Source organism: Mus caroli, chromosome 17 (assembly GCF_900094665.2).
Source record: "Mus caroli chromosome 17, CAROLI_EIJ_v1.1, whole genome shotgun sequence".
NCBI lineage: Eukaryota > Metazoa > Chordata > Mammalia > Rodentia > Muridae > Mus > Mus caroli.
Genome location: NC_034586.1, coordinates 29,092,296 through 29,098,460, shown reverse-complemented (window position 1 = coordinate 29,098,460; position 6,165 = coordinate 29,092,296). Strand labels below are relative to the sequence as shown.

The following is a 6,165-nucleotide window of genomic DNA, read 5'->3' as shown; positions in this document are numbered from 1 at the left end:
CTTTTAATTGTAAAAAGACTTTGGATCTTAAAAGATATTGGATATTTTAAAAGGATTGAACTTTTAATATGTAAAGACTGTGGGACTTTTAAAGTTGTTTAGATCTTGGGAATGAATAAGAACTAAGGGTTGAGGCTTACTAGTGATGTATTTGTGTGTCAAGTTGACAAGGGGTCAATTGTACCTGAATAAACCCTTTCCTCCCCAACTTGTTTCTTGATCATGATGTTTGTGCAGGAATAGAAACCCTGACTAAGACACTTACATACTAAAATTTCAATTCCTTTAAAATATCCAATCTCTTTTAATCCAAAGTCTTTTAATAATTAAAAGTCTCTTAACTGTGGGCTCCACTAAAATACTTTCTTCCTTCAAGAGGGAAAAATATCAGGGCACAGTCACAATCAAAAGCAAAATCAGACTCCAACAGTCCAATGTCCATGGGGATTTTTCAAATTGGACTAAATGTATTTTTGCATTATGCTATGGCTAGGTGTGGCCCCCATAGAGTCATGTGTTTGAACAAGCCTATGGAGGCCAGGGAGTGGAATGTGGTGATTTGAATATGCTTGGCCCAAAGGAAGTGGTACTGTTAGGAGGTGTGGCCTTGTTGGAGGAAGTGTGTCACTGTGGGATGAACTTTGGAGGTCTCCTATTATACTCAGACTGCACCCATTACAGAAGAGAGCTTTCTCCTAGCTGCGTCAGGACGCCAGTCTCTCTCCTGGCTGCAGTTGGATCAAGATGCAGAATTCTCAGCTCTTTCTATAGCACTATGTCTGCCTGAATGCTCCCATGCTTCTGCCTTGTAAGCCAGCACCAATTAAATGTTGTCCTTTATACAAGTTGCCTTGGTCATGGTGTCTCTTCACAGCAATGGAAACCCTAACTAAGACAGGATGCTACTACAGACAGGGGGTGGATAGCAGAGGGCTCTCTGACCAAAATCCTATATGATGATGACCTGTCCCTGTGACATTTGGGAGTAACATTATTCACTAATATGTGGTACTTGTGTTTGTTTAGATCTATGTGGGCTTGTGGCCAGCCTGGTCTGCAAACAGAGTTCCAGGCCAACAAGGGCTACATAATGAGACTTTTTTTCCTATTCTCTCCAAGAAAACTGTATTTTAAATTAGCTTACAAACTAGTAGTGTTTCGTGATGCTATTTGGTTAACCCAGTTCCTAGCCCTCCTTTTTGCTAAAAATCAAGACATCAACACCAACTAAAATGTAGACTGTGCTCCCCTCCCCCCTATCCTCCCCCCCCCCCCCCCCCACACACACACACACACGGCAGTGGTCAAAGACACACCTTGGTGGTGGTGTTCTTACATTGGGCAGTGGCAGTCCTTTGTTCATCTAGCCTAATGCCTCGCTTGGTGGCCAAAGGTGTCTTATGCCTAGGACTCATAAAAATAAAATTAAATCAAATTAAATCCAGGCAGCACAGTGCAGGAGGAGGAAGACAGGGAGAAAACTGCAGACAGCCATGCCACCCACAAACCTGCCCTCTAGTGCATGGCACAGGGAACCACAGTCACCCGCTCACTGCCACACCATGCAGCGTGGATAGATGGTATCACCCAGGGGCCTGCCAGTTGCATAGCCAATCTGTAGCAAGAACAACCACAATGTGAGTATGTAGTTGTCAGATCAGAGAGAAAGAGAAGTGAAATGGCTTGAGCGTTCTGAAGCGAGATGGGACTGGAGACTCCAGGGTAGACAGGAGTAGCCTGTTATGAGTAGCCAGCCCTGCCACCTGAGACCATGATTAGGTCTTAGCCCAAGCTGCCACTGAAGGCCATGTCTGAGTCCATGGCTATGCAGCCGTTGCAGGGGTCAGTGTTGATTTCATGGCTTGCATTACTACTAGAGAACATGGGGATGGCCCTGGTCAGGGCAGCCACCAGGATTCATGTGGATGTCCAGGGTCTATGCATAACTGGCCCTGCTCCTCACTGGATGCGGTGCTCTGGAGAGCTGGCTCCATCTTTCACCTGCGGCAGCACTAGGGAAAGAGGGCTCTGCACCCTGCCCAGGCAGCACACTAGAGCTGGCCCTGCCTGGTGGGTGTGTGGGTAAGCCAGCCTCAAGGGTGTGAGTATGGGAAAGCTGACCCCATCATTCGTTCACCATGGAATGGTATGCATGCATGAGGTGGTGCCCCCTGTACCCCCCCTCGCTGCCTCTGGCAATCAGGAAAGCTGCCCAAAATGTCATTAGCTCAGGAAAGCTATGCCTGCCCCTCACTTGGGCACCTCAGTGGAGTTGACCCTGATGGCAAAGGCACATGAGTCAGCCCCCAAGGTGCAAGAGCAGGAGAGCTGTCTCAGACCCTCACAGACTGTAGCACTTGGGAAAATGGGCCCTGGTTGACTGGGCAGCACAGTGAAGCTGGCTCTGGAGGCAAGGGTGCAAGTGATCCAGCTCTGAAAGCATGAGTGTAGGAAAGCTGATACCCTCTCCTACTGATGGTGGCTTTGGGTGGCCAGTGCTGAAAAGCTCGATCTGGTGGTAGAGATAAGGGGAACCAGCAGGCTGACCAGTTCAGCTACTTCTCAGGCCCAGATTCAGAGCTCTGAGTTGGCCCACTCCAAAATCTATATCATCTGCAAACAGCTGTGATGTGTGAAAGGGTCAGGCCTGCTGTTCCAAAGCTGCAGGATCGCCATGACACGGGGCAACAACAGAATAACCATAAGAAGTCCTGATGAGGATCCAATCTTGATGGTGTCACAGCAGTCAGAGACCTCAAACCAGACCAGTGAGTCCCTGCAACAACATTTGCAAGTGAAGATGTGTGAACGGAAAGGATGTTGTGGACACACTGACATTCTACAGATTCCATGACGAGACGTTTTTTCTATGCTGTGTTGTTTGTGTTGTTGTTTTGTGTTTTTTAGTTTTGAGGGGCAACGGGCAGGGAGGGGACAGGGAGATGAACAGTACTGGGTACATGATGTGAAACTCAGAATCAATAAAAAGTTCAAAAGAAAAGTGTGGACTATAGCATCCAGGCATGGTAGCACATGTCTTTAATCCTGGCACTCAGGAGGCAAACGCAGGTAGATCTCTGAGTTTGAGGCCAGCCCGGTCTACAGAGTGAGTTCCAGGACCACACAGAGAAACCCTTTCTCAAAAACTCAAAAGAAAGAGGAGGAAGAAGAACAAGAAGACAACAATCACAACTGTGAACCTGAACAGAGTATTCTCATAAGAAATGTAAAATGCAAATAGCAAATAGCATTAGAAGTGTTCACTGTCTTCAGCCATTAGGAAATACCGATGAAAACGGATGGGTATGGCCTCATCCATTGGAACATGATCAACCTACCCGTAGGGCACAAAGGAATACTGACTCTCCCCCAACAGCCATCATGAAGTGGATCTTGTGAGCTCCTCCCAAATCTATGCTGGAATTTAACCGACCTAGTCTAAAGTATTGTGAGAATTTCATACTTTGGCACATCTATAATAAAGAGATTGTTTTGATGTGTGACATTGAGGTCCTTTGTATTTTTGTCCACTTATTTTCTTCCACAAAATCACATCTTCATCATTGACAGAGAGTTAATATGTCATTTTTTGTAATACATCTGATTTTAATCATATGCTCTCCTAAGTATGTTTAGGCATAATACTGTAAATAATGGTTCTCCTAAAAAAAAATCCCTCGAAGGGCACAGTTTGCCTTAATGAGCCTATAGCAAACTGGATAATGAGCCTATAGCAAACTATAGCTAGTACTGGATTGGTCCAATTTCCATATGTCCTGGATGTGTACTGGCTTGTATTTGACTAGGAATAGGTCTTTGTTAAGTTTTCTAAGGGGAGGAACTTATTTCCATCATTTAATGCAGGGGGGTGGGAGGGTGACTTGTTGAGTGGTGTACGTACATAGCCCAAGACAAGTGGAGTCCCATGTTGTTAAAGCCTTTTCTGTGACTTAATATGTGTGTGGGACCTCCAGTTGGAGAACACGAACCCCCCTAATAAACCTCTTGTAAAAGCACTGACTCCTGAGTTGAGTTACTGTTTGCATGAGAGCTGGTGAAGGTTTATCTAGTAAAGAGAGTCAAGGAAATGCTCTGATTTGAGAGAGCCTTCTTCCTGCTTCCTTGGGATTTGATTAGAGAATAGGAGAGAAATAATCCATAAAGTAGCAACTTATGTTAAAAGCCTTCCCAATCAGAGGCTTGCTTACTTGGGGTGGTTGTGGAACTTGTGGCTCAGCAATTACACCTTGGGAGGAGTGGCTTAGTTTGCTCCATGCTTCAGGGCCCAGAACAAAGCCATTTTCCACCATCATTTCTCAGTATTACATGTGGCCAGCAACACAGTAGCTTGTAATTGTTTTCTGTAATCTATGCCCACAAAGAATTTTTTTTCTCTTTGTCCTTTTACTGTTCTGCTTGTCTCCACAAGCACACACCAACTCCTGAGGCAGTGACACTCTGTAGCTCACACACAAGAATGAGGATAAAATGGAAGGCAGAAGAACAAGAAGAAGAAGAAGAAGAAGAAGAAGAAGAAGAGGGGGAGGGGGAGGAGGAGGAAGAGGAGGAAGAGGAGGAAGAGGGAAAAGAAACACCTGCTTTTACAAAAAGATATATTTGCTTTTTAAAATTGTTTTCTATTCATTCATTTTACATCCTGATCCCAGCCCTGCCCTTCTCTTCCCAGTCCCACCCTTACAAATCCCTCTTCCCATTGTTCCTACCCTCAGAGAAGGGAGTCCCCCTCCTTGGGTACCACCCCACCTTGGGGCATCTAGTCACAGCAGGTCTAGGCACATCCTCTCTCAAAAAGGCCCCATCTAGGCATTCCAAGTAGAGGGATAGGGCATCCAACAGCAGGGAACAGAGACAGAGGTAGCCCCTGTTCCACGTGTTAGGGAACAGACAGAGGTAGCCCCTGTTCCGCGTGTTAGGGGAACCACATGAATACCATGAGGCACATTTGCTATAGACTTTTTTTAATCTTGTTTAAATGTATGTCAGTGTGCATGAGAGTGTTAGTGCCAGTGAGTGCCCAAAGTCAGATCACCTGGGCTTAGTTACCTGCCACCTGGAGGTGGGTGCTGGGGACAAACTCCACTCCTGTTTAAGAGGTGACTTTTAACTGCTGAGCCATCTCTCCAGCCCTTTACAACAAATGTAGCTACAAAGTTTGGTTTCAGTACTGAGGAGTGAGGTTACTCGTGTTACTCGTTACAGAGTTGAAAGGGGTTTGGCTGCTAAGGAGGGTAACACTCCCAGATGATTCTGATCGATAGGCTGATTTGCGATAAGTCTTTGTTCACAGCCCACGTCCTTGCCATAATTTATCAGAATGTGGTCACATCCTTGCCAAGTTATACATAAGCATAAGATAGAAAAACGATTCTTCTTACGCATTTGTAAACTGTGCCTATGTGCCCATGTACCTAAAACTAGTTCCGAGCCAGATAGGCTGGATGTGTTCTAATTTGTATTTGAACGGAGTCCAGAAATTAGCAAAGTTTTGCTAAGTGGGATAATGTATTTAGGAATACATTAGTAGAATAATGTTTAAGGTAGCCATACTTGCATCCTGGCCCATAGAGGGTATTAGATTGACAATAAGTTACAAGATGCAATTTTCAGAAATGGATATTTACACTATCCAAGCCAAGTGCAGTCCCACATTGTTGTTATTCCCTATTCTTGCCCACCTCTGTATTGCCCCAGTGTCCAGTGCTGGCCTCTTCAATCAATACTGCTGCCTTGTCTGTGATCTGCTTGTCTAAGACTTTAAGATTGCACACTCTCAGCCGGGCGTGGTGATGCACGCCTTTAATCCCAGCACTTGGGAGGCAGAGGCAGGCTGATTTCTGAGTTCGAGGCCAGCCTGGTCTACAAAGTAAGTTCCAGGACAGCCAGGACTATACAGAGAAACCCTGTCTCAAAAAAAAAAAAAAAAAAAAAAAAAAAAAAAAAAGATTGCACACTCTCCTTTCCTCTGTCAAATAAATTAGTCCATTGTCTTTTTTGGGTTTTTGTTTTGTTTTGTTGTTTTGGGTTTTTTTGTTTGTTTGGTTGGTTGGTTTTTTTGAGACAGGGTTTCTCTGTGTAGCCCTGGCTGTCCTGGAACTCACTCTGTAGACCAGGCTGGCCTTGAACTCAGAAATCCACCTGCCTCTG

At 45.2% G+C, this 6,165-nt stretch overlaps 1 protein-coding gene across 1 annotated transcript in view; it reads left to right on the top strand.

Moving 5' to 3' along the window:
• Positions 1 to 6,165, top strand: part of LOC110284022 (zinc finger protein 883-like) — a 15,911-nt gene that overhangs the window by 4,530 nt on the left and 5,216 nt on the right.